This window comes from Narcine bancroftii, chromosome 5 (assembly GCF_036971445.1).
Source record: "Narcine bancroftii isolate sNarBan1 chromosome 5, sNarBan1.hap1, whole genome shotgun sequence".
Classification (NCBI taxonomy): Eukaryota; Metazoa; Chordata; class Chondrichthyes; order Torpediniformes; family Narcinidae; genus Narcine; species Narcine bancroftii.
The window spans coordinates 243,826,941-243,845,739 of NC_091473.1; the positions used below are offsets into that span (position 1 = coordinate 243,826,941).

Genomic DNA, 18,799 nt, shown 5'->3' on the forward strand with positions numbered 1-18,799 from the left:
TTGTTCCTGTGACTTCTGTGCTGTGGGTCTTTTTCACTGTTCCAATCTAACATAATGGAAGCTTGAGAGTATCTTTCTGTGAGCACTTCCGCTTCCCTTAGATACTCCTCTTTCCTCCTGCATCCCAAAAATATGCTGGTACATTAGTTGAGGACAGGAAATGACCTCTTACTGTATTAGGGAAATACCAACATTCAATATTCAAGATTCCTTTATTGTCATGTATTACAAGCAGTGCAATATTACATGGAATTCGCTTTTGCCTGCTGTAAGGCAGACAGATTCGCCATCGGCAGAAATTGCCTGAAGAACCTCTTACAGTCAGAGAAAGAGAAGCAAATGAGAGTTGCCCCAGAGTCACTGAGTGTCCATAGATTTGCCTCCAGCGCTCCGCAGCCGCACAGACATCAGTCCTAACCATTGGCAACCCAAGCACCAGATCTAAAACTCCGACATGATCAGGAAGGCTTCAGCCAGCCTCAAGCCAGCCTCCAGCAGTCCACCACCTGGTGTGATCCCTCGACCGCAGTTGCTAGCAGCCTGAAGCCTGTGCAAGTTCCTCAAGTTGTCAACACCCCATCACCCGTGTGTTTGTTCTTCAGCCACAGAATGCTTCACTGGACCATCATCATGGTCACCGTCCCATGGGAAGTCTCATCTGCTTCTCCTTCTCAAATGGGGGATGTTCTCTCTGTTTTCTGGTGCCCTGCACTATTCCTCTCCTTCCCCAGAGTCTGCAACCCGTCAAGGCTGCTGCCGATCATTGGAGCCGCCATCTTTGGCCCAGACACCTCACCATTTTTAAAATTAAACCACTGTTGGCTCCATTAACAGGCCAGTTAAAGCATGTACGGCGCTGATGGCAGTTGGACTGGGAGGTTGGGCCCCGCAGGAGCCCCCTGTCTATGCTTCCTGCTCCCACAGGTCCACACCAGTGGCAGCACTGCCTTTACAGCAGCTCCGTCGATGCCTCCATTCCTCTCTCACCTTCACAGATGCTGATTGACCCATTACATTCTTTCAGTGAATCAGATTTCCGCTTCCATATACTCTTCTTTGTCTCAGTGTTAGTTAATGGTGAACATAGTCAAAGGCTAGTGAATGGGAAGGTGAAAGAGAGAATAAATTTATGGGAAAATGGACAGAGTAATGGGATTGACCCAGCCTCCACTATTCTGGAGCTGACATGACCCTGATAGGCCAAATGATCTCCTTCATTGCATTGAGAAAGGGTAGATTTGCATTTATTTATCCACCTCCATTACCCTGATATTGTTGCAATCATGTCTCTCAATGCCAAGAATATAATTATTATTGTGAGCAATTTATGGTACTGGTGCTCACCTTGTGTGAAGTTCCCACTAGCTCCTTTAGGGAGTAATCTAGCGAACATGGCCGTGGAACTGAAAATGATTAGTAAAAGAAAGGTTGGCTCTATGTCATGATTGGCATTTCAATCATTTAAGATTCCGAGAATAAAAATATGTCTGTATTTGGGTTGAGATAAAGAAGGGATTAGTGGGTTTAGTATGAAGAACTGCTGCCCTTCATCCATGACAGGTGCTGTCTTTATTTCAGGAATCCCTCAATAACTCCCATTGGAGTACTCGAATTCTGTAGACATTGGAAATGGACAGTTGGATAATATTAGAACAAGCTGAAAGTATGCTGCCTTCCGCAATCAATCAACATTGCACCAGTATTACAAATATTCAATCTGCAGCGACAGTACTGAGACCCAACTGTAAGTACAAGTCCATTACCATGCAAATAGATCTTTAGCACTTTGGATGCATGTTTGCTGTACCTCAATACATTCAGAAGACTTTACAGTTGCATTGGAGGATGAATGAATATTCCTTAGGATGATGAACGGAACTCCCCTCCTGTTCTAACCAATAGAATGGGATCTTTTTTGTGCCAGTTCATAGGACAGCTGAGGACATGTTCTAATTCTCATCCTACATATCCAATAGTGCACTATTTACTTATTGCTGTCTTATTAGCCAATCACTATAAAAACCTTGCCAAATATCTTCTCAAGTGACTTGTTTTGAAATATGGAATTGGCTTTAGCAGCTGAACTCCTGACTGTCATGAACTGCAATTTTAGGTATTCATCAATAATTCAGTGTCCAGCAATGCTCCAGAAAACATGGCTGCATGGATCGCAGGTCTAAAAATAAAGTAGGGATTTCCCTGCAGGACGTGTTCTGATGGCTGAGACTGGTGGCATTGCAAGCCATCCTCAAAGGCAACATATCCAAAGTAAAAATGGCCATAGCTGCACTGAAGTCACTGAACCATTTACTTTCCTTGATAATAGCAAATACATTACTTAATCATAGGATAACTGCGTTAAACACAGGTAAAACTAATCCCGAGCCTGTTTTCAGACTCTAATTATTGGGATGAGTTGTGGCATCTGAGAAGTTCCTTCAAATAGGATGAACTATGATTGGTCAAAATTTTATCTTTTTTCCCCTTGAAATGATTTTCCTTGCTCCACTGCTGTCAAATAATCTCATATTTTTAATTTAATATGAAATATTATGTACATTTATACACAATATTATAGAATGTGAAACATAAAACAGTACTGCACAGGAACAGGCCTTTAGCCCATGATATCTGCACCAAATTGAACTTGATCTTTGTGGCTTACTCCTGATACATATGCCTCTACCCCCTGCAAATTCATGTGCCTATTTTGAAGGCTCTTAAATACTTCTATTGTATCTGCTGCCGCCACTGCTCCCAGCAGCCTGTTCCAGGCACCCATCATTCTCTGTGTGAAAGAAACATGTCCCATTTATTTCCCCTAACCCCAACCCCATCCCCACCCACTTCAACTTAAATGCACGTCATGACATATTTAATATTTTTGTCCTGGGAAAAAGATTCTGAATGCCTACCCTATCGATTTTTTTCTCCAGAAAAGAATTTATCACTATAAATTATTTACAAAAGAGAAAACTGTTCAAAACTTTTCACACCCTTTGTGTAAATCACATTCCCATCAATGTACATAGTTACATTTGTTCTCTAAATACACCATCACCTCCCCTATGGTACCTTATTACTTCTTCCCCCCTCTCTTGTTTGAGGGAATTATCCTTGGTCTCAACCCCTCAATGCCCAGTAATGGGAGGACTCTAGACTGTGGTCCTTCCCCACGGTGTCCTCACATTGGCTGAACCAAACCTCAGTGTGTCCTTCAGCATCTACTCCTGCAGGTTGGAATGTGCCAGTCGGCAGCATTCCCTCACTGACATCTCCGTTTGCTGAAAGTCCAACAGCTTCAGGCAGGCCAGAGTGCATCTTTCACTGAGTTGATGATCTTTCAGCAGTTCTGGATATCTGAATGTGTCCTGGGGAACAGCCTGTAGATCACGGTGTTTGGTGAGGATGAACCGTGACAAGGACCCTTGCATCCTTCACCACACACTCTTTGTGAATCTGCAATCAGCAAAGAGGTGGGCAACAGTCTCCACCCCACCCTATCTACCTTATCTATGCCTCCCTGTAGCCTCTGACTATCCAGAGAAAAGTTTGTCCAACCTCTCCTTTTAGGTCATACCCTCTAGTTTAACATCCTGGTGATCTCTTCTCTTTCATTTCCATATCCTCCACCTCCTTTCTGTAATTTGGTGACCAGAATTACTCGCAATATTCCAAGTGTGGGCTGAACAAAGTTTTATATCGCTGTAACGTGCAACATCCTGACCCATATTTAATCCCCCTACCAATGAAGACAAGCATACCATATTCTTTTTTACTACATTGAGGAGCCAGAGACTTGAACCCTCAATTCTCATGAGCATCAATGGTGCTAAGAGTACTGCATTTACATTTGACTCACCCAAAGTACAACACCTCACATTGTATCCACTTTTTTAATGGACTTTGTTGAAGAATTCCAGTGTACCCAACCTGCGGTCAATAATTGATACTGTGACAGATTATGTTATATTTAATGTTGTATATAGATAAGTTTGAAAGGAGATAAATTGCGGCGTGTTTTTTTTAGTGTAGGTCACATACAAACACTTCAAAACAGATCTCATTTAAAATGCCAAAGCTCTGCACAAGCCAGATAACCCAGGCTTCGGGTGCCTTTGCAAAAACTTTGAAGTATACCTATAAGGACTTCACAAGTAGTTGTTAATTGGACATGCTGTTGAGTAATGGATTATTAAGCAGCAGATGAACGAACTTGGAAGATTAGGTCTGGAGCTGCAGTCTGAGTGCAGTTTGCTGTTTTAAGAGGGTCATGTGGGTTTTCTCAGAGAGATAGAGAAAGAGAGAGAGAGAGAGAGAAAATTCAATTCTACAGTTCAGCAGCAGCTGGGACTGGAACAGGACAAGCTGGCAAGCTTGTGGAAAAACCTCATTTTGAATAGGGGTTGTAAGTTCTTAGTTCAGCCTGGTCAAAGCCCTTGTGGTCCATATGAGGATATGGCTGGCTTGTATAATGTTTCACTTGAAAAAAGGGAAACAACAAAGGAATTCTGTGGTGACCTGAAAGAAAGATGTTATCATCTGGAAAACCCCGATGGGGCAAGTTTCTTTGGCAAGACATTGACGTGGCTGATCGAAAGGGATCAGTTGTGGGTGTCCAACGAGCAACAAATCTCTCTCTGAAAACCGACAAGAACCTTCCTGAGCAGTAACCATTTTCCTTTCAAGCACCAAAGCCTAGTGAACTTTATAAATGTTAAATTCTGTGCACAGTATAAAAATTGCCTGCAACCAGTGAACTTGGAGGAATGAGAAGTGAGATTGGACTGTGAACCAAATAACTTTTCTGAACTTACACACACATTACATACACGTGTGCTTAGAATTAGAAGGGAGTTAAGTTAGGTTAAGTAATTCAATAGAGGTAAATTAAAGTTTGATCTTGTTTTCATGTTTAAAGATAATTAAAAGCAACTTTTGTTTAAGTAACCATTTGTCTTGGTGAATTTCTATTGCTGCAGGGTTTTGGGGTCCTCTGGGCTAATAACAATACATATAACAAACTTTGTTTATTCCTTTACACCATTTTAATCATGTTAAAACAGTGTTGTGGGTGATTCCCAACTGCAAAATCTCAGAAGAATTGAGATGTTCAATTATAAAGTACACAGAAGAGTGTTGTCTGGATTTTCTTGTAATATTATGCTGTGAAATTTTCTATAGAATATATATCTATTATTAAATAAATAAATGACCACGCATGTTCGCTTTTAGCCTCACATATAATATCTCTGAGTTCACCTACGAAATGAACAGACGGCAATATAAAGTAAAACCCCTGGTATCTGGATTGGTAGATATCTGGATTGCCCGGATAAGTGAATTTGTGGTTGCTTGAGACTCACTCTTACAATACCTAATTAATGGACCAGCATTAAAAATAAACAGTTTAAGAGACAAAATACAGTTCAAACTGTAAAGTAATTTGAAAAAAAAATCAATATTGTAGTTCTTAATTATGTAAAGTTCACTTTAATCAAGTAATTCCCTTAACTTACAAAATTTCAAATTAAATTCAAACCCAGGTCACTGGCACTAACCACTAGGCTAACCCCATTTCCCCCAAGTTTACTAATGTACTTAATAATATACAAATAAAGATAAAGAGTCTTACTAAGCAGGGATAAGGAGGCACTTGAAGAGAGTCACCCTAACGGCAAGCGGCATCAACCAGAGGTTTTACTGTATTTATTCTTCCAGCTGTGAGAAAGTTGCTACATATCAGATACTGAAATTATGTGAGGAGGTTGGAAGGATGCTCCCTGGGGTAAGGGGTGGGGGGTGCAGATTGGATAGTGCCCAGAGAAGATGTGTCTAGGACCATAAAGCCTGACACTCTGGACAGGATGATGCGAGCAATGCCATAATGTTCATTAATGGAGTAATGAATACTTGCATTTTTGGAAAGGCTGCATTACAGTCAAATCCCTGTAGTAGTTACTCTTCCTGCCTTTGTGTGTCGAAGGGAAAATATGGTGTTTATGTGATTTCCCTCGTGTCATTGAGATGTGGCGGAGATTAGTAGCAGCAACCTGGAATAACCTTGCAGCTGAGAAGCTGGGGATCACTGTGACCTTGTCATCCATAAGCAAAGCACTTCAGGCACACGTGAGGCTGCACTTGACATTGCAGAAGACCAAGTCTTGAGGGAACTTCTCAGCTGTTTTTCAAAATATCGGCTCATGATCCTCTAAATGCACTTGGGAGGAGAGAGGCAACCTTAATGTAATATCTCGCTTAACAGTTGCAACACCCCTGACAGCGCAGTACCACTGCCCGGCCTTCTCCCCATAAGCTTTGATGCCCTGGCCAATCAAGTGCCCCTCAATCTCTGTCTTGAATACATCCAATGACATGGCCTCCACAACTGCCTCGCAACAAATTCCACCAATATACCATCCACTGGCTAAAAACAATTTCTCCACATCTCTGTTCTAAGTGGACACCCTTCCACCCTGAAGTTGTGCCCTCTTGTCCTAGACTCTCTCACCTTACTACATGCATTCTGTCCATGCCTTTCAACATTCAAAATGTTTCAATGAATGCAGGCCAAGAGCTGTCAAACGTTCCTGATAAACTTTCTTCTACTCTTATTTATCTCACCTTATTTATCTAATCCTTCTTTCTCCTCCAAATGTCTGAATCTTCGAAATCACCTATGCTACTCAAAGCAGTCTTTTTTTTATTATGACATTTCACATTGTAATTTTACTTTGGATAAGGAGGCTTCTTCTTATGAATTCTTCACTGGATTTATTTATCACTGTTAATTTTGACATCTCCCACAAGTGGATCATCTCTATAGTTATCCTATTGAACCCAGTCATTGTGTTTTGTGGGACAGTGAAGAGGAAATTGACAGCTAAACCTCCCTTGCAAGCAATGAGCTGGTATCATTGATCTGATGAGTACTGAACTGACAGGCGACTTACTAAACATAATGATGGTTGACTTACCAGTGTGAAGCTCTTAGAAAGCAACTGAGAACATGGGCAGAGCTCTGTGTGACCTGAACCGACTTTAGCTTAATTCCCTAATAAGGGCATTTTCCAGTTCTTCCCTAATATGCAGCTAGTTTCAATTCTGCTGCTTCCTCCTGGAGTCATTTTCATTCCAGCTTCTTTCCCTTATCCCACACATGAATCCTCGAAATTAATCTGTCCTGTCCCACTGAAATGCTCAGTAACCAAGGATAGAAGCATAAAATAATGGGCAAGAAAAACTAAGGTTGTGAGGGGACAGGAAAAAGTGGTAAAGGGATTGGGGCTAACGAGGAAATAAGGTTCTTTATTTAATAGAATGAGTTGTTATGATTTAGAATACACTGCCTGACAGACAACGTCAGCAGATCCAATAATAAGAAAGGGGATAAATATTTTCAGAGGAAATGGTGTGAAGGTCCATGGTGAAAGGACAGTAGAGTGGGTTTAACTTTACACACACACGCACGCACGCACGCACGCACGCACGCACACACACACACACACGTACACACACGTACACACACACGCACACACACACACACACACATACATGCACACACACACACACACACACACACACACACACACACACACACACACACACACACACACACACACACACACACACACACACACACACACACACACACACACACACACACCATATGCAGATACTCCCCGATTTGTGACCTATGCAACTTACATCCATCCGCACATATGACCGAAAATGCATTAAAAAAAAAAAAATTTAACATTTATGCAGTGTATGCTGTATTTGACAAACTATAACAGGGATACAGGGCATGTAAGAGATAAAATGTGCATACTTACCTTATTCGTCAGCATCCCGGGTCCGTAAGCTGCGTGTGGCCATCTGGATTTCTGTGCGCTTGTGCAAGTCTTCGGTTGGCGCATGTGCAGTGGGTTTGCTTGGCGCCTGCTCGAGAGTTCAGGATGCAAATTCAATATTGTTAGGGTGCTTAACTCTTGCGCATGCGCCAACCGAAGACTCGTGCATCTGCACAGGAATCAAGAGCCGCTCCCAACTCAAGGACCCCGGGACGCCGACTAACAAGGTAAGTATGCAATACCAAAATATGTTCATTCTGAGATATGACCGATCCTTTGGTCCATATTACAGTTGTAAGTCGAGTGGAGCTGTATCTACATAGCGATCCAAAATAAATAGATATAAAAATAATTTTTTGTGTCTAATGTTATTCAGCAGTCTCACCACCTGCAGATGAAGCAGATGCCCAGCCTGGAAGGCTGCATAATGCCCTTTTTTCAAGCAAAACATTATACAAGTCAGCCATATCCTCTTGTATGGACCACAAGGGCTTTGACCAGGTTGAACTAAATCCAGGTATTGTTTCTTTGATACTATGGGCTGAATGTTAAGGGTCCTCAGTGATTCTCTGAGTCATCTTTAAGCACCACTCCCTGTAGATATTGTCGATAAAGGGAAGGGAGACCCCAGTGATCTTCTCATCAGTTTTAATCATCCTCCATACTGACCTCCGATCTAATGCTTTGCGGCTTTCATACCACATGATGATGCAGTCAGCCTGGACACTCTATTGTGCTCCTCTGTAACCTTGTTAGGATAATGGCTGGTAGCCTTGCCTACCTCAACCTCCTTAGGAATTGTCACCACTGCTGCCCGTTACTGACTAATGAGCAGCTGTTGTGGGTCCAGGATAGGTCGTCCTTTAAATGTATGCACAGGAACTTAATACTCCCAACTCTCTCTACGACGGTGCCATTTATATGCAGTGGGAAGTTCCAAGGAGGTGAAACATTCAGAACGTAATCACTCGAGCCTGCTGCCAATCAATTAGATAATTTGCAATCTTTTAATTGTCACTTTACAGCTTGCCAGCATGGGCAGGGTGGGATGAATGGCCTTTTGTGCAGCACCATTCCCTGAATCTATGATCTTTCTGTTGATCAACACAATTCCCCGAACAGAATGTTCTCATTTCTGTTACTGTGCTTCCCTTTTGTTCATGCACGAATATTACCGTAAAAGACCAAATGTTAGCTTTTAAAGGCTACAATGTTTTCTCACCCAGCCTGTCAGAACATACTGATTTGATGTTGTTCCAATTCATTGGCTGCCATCCACAAGTTTTACAAATCAACTCAACAGATTTGGGAAAAGATAAAAATATCTCTCTCCAATTCTGGACATGTTCTACAGAGTAAAAATCCCTTTGAAGATCTCATTAATCTTGAAGTTAACTGTTGAAATCCAATCTAATATTTATATATGGGCTGGGCCAGTGTTGTACAAATTAACAAGCAGAGATATGCATATTTTTACATTGTTCACCCTCTACCTTGGTATAATGCTTAACATTGTCAAAGAAAAGGTGCGAGGCAGCAAACTGTAGAAATCACATGATTCTTGTGACAGCACACTTTAAAGAATATCCTGCATTAAGATACCCTTGATGTACATCAACTAATCACAGATTCGAACAGCTGTACGACAAAGAGGTAGGGTGTGTGGTTCAGCCTGCTTGTCCAAACCCATCCAGTTGGTCCAACTTCTCCTGCTCTTTCTCTGTCAACCTGCAAATTTCTCCACTAGTATTAAATGACTGACACTTAGTTGCAAAGCCAAATAATATAAATTCCCGTATATCTAGGAGTAATCTCTGGAATTTGTGGAATGACCACTTGGATAGATCTCTCAAGAGTTGAGATGTTGTCTTGGGTAAACTTATACCTCTCATTTTGTTCGTTTTAGATTGGTCACAGTGTTTGAGCTACCAAAAGAAAATAGACACACACACCGAGAGCAGTTCAGTTTATACAAATGTTTATTACAAATTCAAAAGCTGATTTCACACTACAATATGCAAGCCCTTCCCAACTATACTTATCAACGCTTGGACTGGTCCCAACTGCCGAAGTGAGGCAACGACTGCACACTTGTAGTAGGTTGTCAGGGCGCCGGTAGCAGCTTCTCCACCTCCCCTGACCGAGACGTTGGCTGGACTCCAGAAGTTATTCTTCTTGCTGAGAGATGTTGCCACCTTTCGGAGAGTCTCAAACTTCAGCAGCGGAACCATGGCTTATATTACCCAAACTGCTTACCCAAGCCCCTATTCCCAGCGCAGCAAGAAAGATAAGCAAGCAAGCTAGCATGCTAGGCTTCTAACGAATAACATAATTTTCAGCTTATCACTTTGAATACAATGGTTTATTTTGCATCAAGGCTAGGCCTCTGACAGTCTGTGACCAAAACAAGCAGGAAGATTAAATGTTCTCGGTACACAGATGTCTTTCTTTAGATAACAGCATCTCTGGCCCCTCGGTGGAATTCAGCTTAAGTCTGCCGATTCTAAAACACAAGCAGGTTCTCAGCCTTGCAGAACCCAGAGCTGCAAGTTTAAAAAAACAGGTTAGAATCTTCCATTACACATGTACACAATGGACCATACTATTTATTTCTGTGATTTAGTGAGCTGTTGGGTGCAGACAATTACTAAAACGTTCTCTGGAGTCCTGCCTCACTGCTCCAGCTGACCCTTAGCAGATTTTATACTTTGCGCCTACCTTTTTGCTGGATTTTTAAACATTTATCTGTGTGGTGAGGTCATTGTTGGGAAAGCCAATACAGAAAGGGCACAAACATCTGCAGGATAAGTATTCACCTGTACAAATAAATAAATAAATATGGTTTCATGAATAGATAATGTGAGCAGTTCATTTGGTCGTTCAGCATTCTCACTGCCCATGGGAAGAAGCTGTTCCTCAGCCTGGTGGTGCTGGCTCCGATACTCCCTATCTCTTTCCTGATGGGAGCAGCTGAAAAATGCTGTAGTGCAGAGTGGAAGGAGTCCTCAATAATTTTGCACACCCTCTTCAGATAACAAGGCAATGTAGGGAGAATAAAATGGGTTACGCTAGGATTAGTGTATAAAATGGTTGCATGATGGTCAGTGCTGACGAGATGGATTGAAGGGCCTATTTCTGTATTTTACCTGTCTGTCAATCTGAGCCAGTTCAGGGCAGTTTAGAACCATACACTAAAGCACAGAAACAGGCCCATTCAACCCTTCTAGTCTGTGCTGAACTGCTTTTTTGCCTAGTCCCACTGAACTGCACCCAATCCATAGGCCTCCAAACCCCTCCCATTCATGCACCTGCTAAATTCTTCTTAAGTGTTAGAATTGAGCCTGCATTCACCACCTCAGCTGGCAGCTCATACCACACTCCCACCAGTCTCTGTGTGAAGAAGATCCCCCTCATGTTCCCCTAAAATTTTCCCCTTTCATTCTTAACTCATGTCCTCTGGTTTGTATCTCATCTTCCTCCAGTGGAAAAAGCCTATCTACATTTACCCTGTCTATCCCCCTTATCATTTTTAAATACCTCTATCAAATTTTCCCTCTTTCTTCTGTGTTCTAGGGAATAAAGTCCTAACCTGTTTAACCTTTCCCTGTAACTCAGTTCCTGAAGTCTGGACAGCCTTCTAGTAAATCTTCTCTGCGCTCTTTCTATCTTATTGATATCTTTCCTGTAGTTAGGTGACCAAAACTGCACACAATACTCCAAATTTGGCCTCACCAAAGTCTTATACAACTTTACTATGACATCCCAGCTCCTATACCCAATGCTTTGATTTATGAAGGCCAATATGCCAAAAGCTCTCTTTACCACCTTATCCACTTGTAACACCACTTTCAGGGAATTAGGTATCTGTATTCCCGGGTCCCTCTGTTCAACTACACTCCTCAGAGCCCTACGATTCACAGTGTATGTCCTTTCTTGATTTGTCCTCCTCTCCATATCCATCCTGCCAATATCTATCATGCTCCTAGATGTTTCAGTCAAGCCTGCTTTCATCTACTTAAACTCTAGCAGATACAAACCCAGACCTTAGATCATAATGCACAAAGACTTTCATTAAATAAGGAGTTCAATGCTATTTGCTGACTTGAGATATATCCTCATAAATGTTCTATACAACTGAAGCACAACTTTCCAATTTATGGAGTATGGAGTCTTACCAATGAACAACAATATAGTGTAAGCTTTCCTAACCTCTTGAAGTGGCTGTTAACAATGTGAGAAAAAAAAATTTAGTCACCCATTTTGCTGAGTCTGGGTTCTCATGTAAGCCAGATCAGGTAGGCTCCTTTCTTTAGGATATTATTGACCAAATGGGTTTTTGGAATAATCAACAGTCTGGCCAGATTCCAGATTTTACTTTATTCTGGGTTTTAGTTGATTAATTGAATTTAAGTTCCCTAGAAGTCACGACGTGATTCAAACTAATGCATTTCAATCATAGTTCAGATCCCTAGAATGCTTGCCCTGCTATTATTGGACAATGTGCAGTCACATTTACTTTGATGGTGGAAATCACTGAGAGTTTCTGTCTGGCTGCATTGTTTACACAGATACAAGATGTTGACCTCTGCTCTTAGATTTTGCACGGAACAGTCCTTGTTGCTAGGAGACCTGTAAAAGATATGGAAGAAAGAGAATCTGGACTTCCCTATGCTATGTTTAGAATGCCATATATTGACACTTAATGCCACCAAAACGAGCTGTGTTAATATAATGCTTCGACCTGATTATTGCAAGTTAGTGCAGCACAAACAAAGCTGAAGCTAAGTTTATAGTGCGCTTTAAATGTTAAACAGCTTTGTTAAAAGCTGATTTGAACTCGTGGCTTGCCATGTGATGGGAACAATTAGTCATGTGACAGGAAATGGGTTTATCATGTCTGTAAAAAAAGCCAATTTTGCAAGAATGGCAAATAAGTACAGGTTGTACCTCTCTCATCTGGTGCTCTGTGGTCGGGCAATTCCTGTGGTCTGACACGTTTTGAATCTGTCACTGTTAGTACAAACTTCTTGCAGACAGTGTGGGACTTGAACCCTGGTCCGGCTCGCTGGCACTGTAAAAGTTGAATCTGCAGCGAAACGGACCGGGGTTCGAGTCCCATCTGTCTGTAAGGAGTTTGTACTAACATCCTGATCGCTGGTGCTGCAAAGGTGCTGTGCTAACCGCTACACTAACCGTGACGCTCTCAATGGACAGAGTAGATGTAGAAAGGCTGTTTCCCATGCTGGGCGAGTCGAGAACATGAGGGCACAACTTCAGGATTGAAGGGTGTCTGCTTAGAACAGAGATGCCAAGGAATGTCTTCATCCAGAGAGTGGTACGTCTGTAGAATTTGTTGCCACAGGCAGTTTTGGAGGCCATGTCGTTGGGTGTATTTAAGACAGAGATTGATGGATTCTTGTTTAGCCAAGGCATCAACAGTAATGGGGAGATGGCTGGGCAGTGGGGCTGAGTGGGAAAATAGGAAATGATTGACTGGCAGGACAGACTCAATTGGCTGAATAGCCTATTTTTGCTCCTATGTCTTTAAGTCTTATTATGTGTACATCAATGATTACTTAAATTATTTGATTATACAACCAGTGGTTAAAACTTTCCAGTATAGACCCATCTTGGCGCCTCACAGTTCGGTGGGCAGCAACCTCCTTTGAAGAAGACTGCAGAGCCCACCTCACTGTCAAAAGACAAAGGAGGAAAAACCCAACACCCAACCCCGACCCACCAATTTTCCCTTGCAACCGCTGCAACCGTGTCTGCCTGTCCCACATCGGACTTGTCGGCCACCAACGAGCCTGCAGCTGACGTGGACATTTACCCCTCCATAAATCTCCGTCCGCGAAGCCAAGCCAAAGGAAGAAATAGACCCAGAAATAAAACTTGAATGACCAAAAAAACTCCCAAAGGGAGCTAAATATTGGTGCTTTCTTCTCAGATTGGGCCACAAAGGGAACTCCCCAGCTCATCCACAAAAAAATCCATGGAATTATTGGATTTAAATGCAGATGCTGGTAGGCAGGGTGAGGTGCTTCATCTACAAGATCTCCAACAGCATGACACTCTATTACCATTGAACCAGATCTGATGGCCTACATCACTGGCATCAATAGCACTTTAAACCCTGGATCTTCTGTATTAACAGGCCAGCTATTATCAAAAACTTGCATCTCTAGATCAGATGCTATAATTTCAGAGCTGCATCAGTTACCTCTTAGTCTTAAGCCCCAGGGCTGTGCAGAACCTGACAAAATCAAACTTGACTAAGCATAGCTTACCCTGGAAGTGACAGGCGCTGCCCAGCCTTCAGAATTTATCCACAGGGCATTGAGGCAGACTATAAAATGTCATTAAAATTTATCTTCTACCCTTGGAGAGATATTTGCTTTCACCAAAACAAAAGGAGACCAATTTATCAAGTCCTGGTGAACTTGTGCCAGTGAAGATGTTGTCCTCTACTGACAATAAGTCTGAACAGATTTAAAAAGCATTATAATTATTTCTTTGAATTTTAATTATAATGTGTGTCTCAACACCAAAATCTGTCATCCAACAGCATCTGATTAGATCTTCATTCCTTTTGAGGAGCTGCAGCGAGCCTAGCATCTGTTATGTTGCAGGAGGGGATTTGCAAGATGGATTAACTGAATGCCTTGTGATTGGAAAAAGCATTTACAGAACAGTAATTTTCCTTCAATAAATCGCAATGAACGTCACCATCATGATGGCTTCTAATGAATTAAAACTGAACTAATGATTAGAAATATTCGATATGGCATTGAATGTCACTCAATGTTTACTTGCTGCATAGTGTTGGGATATTTTTATTGACTAGAACAATCAGAAAGTCTCCTTATTGCATTGATTGATTGGTAATACTTTAAAAAATATGGTAAGGTTAATTTAACGTAGTTCTGTTTAACAATGCGCCCTGAGAGCCTGACAAAGGGAAAGTAATTTTTTAGGAAGCATCACATTAAAATCTAAAGGGATTATGCTCTGACTCTGACCTTAGTTTCAATTGCATTTCAACAAAGCACATTTTATTTTGAAATAAAAAGTACTTGTCCAACAAATCAGCTGCTCATTTATCTCGATCCTATTTGTGTGAACTTGCTCAGACTCCCAACCCCACCTCATTGCATAACCAGCAATATGCTCATCCCACCCTGCTTGGCTTTAAGGCCACTATACTACCTCGATTCCTAGTCCCTTCTCAAGCAGTATATCACCGATTTTACCATCTATTTCCCCGAATTATTTATATGATTCTATTGCCAATTATCTGACAACTATAATCTCTGTTTGCTTTCTTCTTAATTCTGCCAAGCCCCTGGTGAGAAGGCAGGAGAGAGCAGGGCTGGGACATTCAAAGGGCTCCCTGGAGACTCTACTGAGAATGTCCCCTGACAATAACATTGAGGTTGTGCGGTCAAAGGAAATGCTCTACTGCTCAGAGCTCTGGTTAAATGTATATCACCGAATCTTTCTCTGTACCATCTCCTCATGCTGTAACAAACAAAAGTGACAGGTTCTATGGGTAGGTCTCTGACTCTATTTTAACTTCCAGCCCCCGCCTGGATTTTGGTCAATAGCTCATATATAGGTCTAGCCAGGCCATGTGGGACAGAGAAGGGGGGGGGGGGGGGGAGGTGGATGGGTGGTGACTAAACCAACTCATTTTCCTTTACAAACACTGTTCCACGTCTTCTTCAATAGCATATACTGCAGTTAATAGAGTCGCTGGCTCACAATTCCAGAGGTCCATGTTCACTCCTGACTTTAAGTGCTGTCTGTGTGGAGTTTGCACATTCTCCCTGTGACTGCATTTGTTGCCTTCAGGTGCTCTGGGTTCCTCCCACATTCCAGAGGCGTGCGGGTTGGTAGGTAAATTGGCGGGTGTGCGTAGATGAACGATGTCATCTAGGGACAGTCGATGAGAATGTTGAAGAATTTTTTAAAATTGGATTAACGTAGGCTGGTCAGTGTAGAACCAGTGGGCTAAAGGGATCGTTTCTCTACTGGGACTTTCTATGACCCTATGACTAATATAAGTGCATGGAATACAAGAGCTGGTTATAACTAGGCTCTTGCTGGAGTACTGTGTGCAGGTCTGATCACCACAATAAAGGAAAGATGCAATTGGACTAGTTAGGGTGCAGGGAAAATTGACTACTTTGTTGCCTGGGATGGGACATTGCAGTAGAAAAGGCTGAGAATGAACTTGACTGTGATTGACCAAATTATGAGGGACACAGATAAAAATAATTATGAACAACTTTCTCCCTTAGCACTCTAATACATGTATTCTTATGTGAATTAATGTTGTGCAAATTATGTACTGTTCTCTTCAACTCCAACTGGTTAATTTTATTCAGTGATAAGCGGTCAAAATGGTCCTACTTTTGTCTATTTGTGATTGGGTGCCGGGAGGCATGAGAGCATGTACCAATGTTTGACGCAATGTTGTTTAGGAACGAGAACAGAACAAAAATTCACAACCAGGTTGTGTACTTCCTACAGTGATAAATTCTCTCCATAAAATAAGTCAAATCTGATTATGTAGCACTTAAGAATTAAAGGCTGTTAACTCTGTGGGTATTTATTCCTTGAGTGGACTGACTAATGGACTTTGTTGCACAAAAGTTAATCGGAGATGACAAATTTGTTTTTATGATCTATTTTAGGATTGAGTAAAATCCAATTTTAACTGAATCCTAACAGTGTATAGCTGAAGCATTGCTGTTTAGATTAGGGCCTGTATAAAACTTCATATCAAAGGATTATTATCTGGGATTCAAGATCAAATTATTGCCCTGTCCAAAGAACACTTCACCCTCCTGAAATTCTCTTCATGTTGTATGTAGTTACATGTTTTAATTGGGTGGACAGTTGTCTATTTATGCTCTGTTCACTCCTGACTTTAGATGCTGTCTGTGTGGAGTTTGCACTTTCTCCCTGTGACTGCATTTGTTGCCTTCAGGTGCTCTGCTGCGAAAATTGAGGGCAACAGGATGTTGGTCATTGGTGATTCCTTTCCAGTTTCTTGCTGCCTTTACCTTTGCTCCATGTTTAACCATTTTCTATTTGGATCGACCCAAAAAATAGCATCCTTATTGCATAAAGAATCAAATGAACACACAAAGCTTAAGGGCAGCACGGTTACCATAGCGGTTAGCACAAGGCTTTTACAAAGCCAGCAGTCGGGGATGGGATGTGGATCAGAATCCAGCGCTCTCTGTGAGAGTTTGTACGCTCTCCCCATGTCTGTGTGGGTGTTCTCCAGGGGGCTCCGGTTTCCTCCCACCTTCAAAAACATATCGGGTTGTAGGTTAATGGAGCATAAAGTGGGTGGCACGGACTCATAGGGCTGTATTTGGCCTGTTACAACGCTGAACGTCTAAATTTTTAAAAATGTTTATGGTGAACTAATGACAGGTAAATCAACATAAATAAAAGCTGCTGTGCCGAGGATATCTGTGACCCTGTTCACTTTACAGAATTCCAATGAACCAAATTCCTTTTTCATTTATTCCATTGTCTACAATCCCAAAGAGACCAAAACATTTCCCATTTATTCCTCTTCTATAACATTTCAAATGACTGAATTCCTTCCTCACTTATTCCCATTTTGCAGAATCCTTATGAGACAACTCTCTTTTCATTAACTCCCAGTAAATTTTTTTTCCCATTCACTTTTGAAAAGTTGACAGTGAGAGCACATCCTATTTCTTGGCAGCTGCTTTTCCCCTAAAGTAAGCATCGATGATAAGATTCATTTTGTCAGCACATTTCAGAAACTTCTCACCAGCCTTAGTCCAGAGATTGACACCTGATTCCATCCATGTGACTCGATTATCTTATCTTCAGGACACGAATCTTTGTTGATTTACTGACAATCATTGAAAATCATGTACCACCAGCTATGTCTCTGGAAAATCTTCCACATTAAGCAAAAAAGATCACCTGCAAAGGCATCAATGTCCTCGCCAAGGTGGGAAAAGATGGCCCCTGTACTATGTGTCCAGTGCAGAGAGCTCCTTCAGATATGAACTTCTTCAAAGGGAAATGCATGCACCTTTGAATCCATAAAGATTGTGCAAAACAATCCCAGCTTGTGATCCAAAGGTGCTAGAAATAATCCTAAAATAAGACATTGCCAATTATGACCTGGTATTGTTAATTTTAACCAGTTCCCAAATCCAGAGAACCGTATAAAGGAAGTCAACTTTTGCATGACCTTAACTGCACACAATACAATTAATTCAATGTTGTTTCATTTTCAATGACAGTAAAACCCATGGCATCTGACACCTATGGGGGAATTGGTAGATACTGGATAAGTGAATTTTCTGGTTGCTTGAGATTACGCATTGCATGATTGTCAAACTAACTGCTAGGGGATGCTGTTTTTTTACCTATATAGATTCTGCTATTTTTTTTTTGCCAGTTGTTTGAGACTGCAAGTTGCTTGAATTCCGGATAACCGGGGTTTTACTGTCTTATGTTTGGAAATTAATTGGTTCACGTGCAAAGATTACTCTTTTCTTTAAGATTTTCTGTTGTTTACTGTTAGAATGAATCACTCAATGAATGAATAACACTGCAATATAAAGATTTACAAATTGGCTATCTTAGCATGGAATCTGCCACATTCTGAGGCAAATGGAGCTTTTCCTGGCAAGGCATTACGCAACCCTACTGTGAGTCCTCAAAAACTGTGAACTGATCAGACTATGTCTACATTCTTCTTTAAGCTGGTATCCCCATTTGAAAGAACTTGAGATGTTGACCATCTCCTGGGGCGAGCAAAAAATGGTAGAGGAAGTCTTTGGGTAATAAAAGATAATGATGTATCAGCGACTGAGACACAGAAAAAATAAATGCATTCATGGCCTGCCCCCAGCTGTTATGGATCATTGAGAGTGGAAGTG

General features: G+C 41.5%; 1 long non-coding RNA gene across 1 annotated transcript in view; it reads left to right on the top strand.

Annotated features, from left to right (window-relative positions):
* Window positions 1-1,583: 1,583 nt before the first annotated feature.
* LOC138762965 (uncharacterized) overlaps window positions 1,584-18,799 on the top strand; it is a 69,503-nt gene continuing 52,287 nt past the window's right edge. The window contains exons 1-2 of the long non-coding RNA XR_011357270.1: window positions 1,584-1,744; window positions 8,230-8,370. This is a non-coding gene — a long non-coding RNA (uncharacterized lncRNA). The remainder of the gene's footprint in view (window positions 1,745-8,229; window positions 8,371-18,799) is intronic.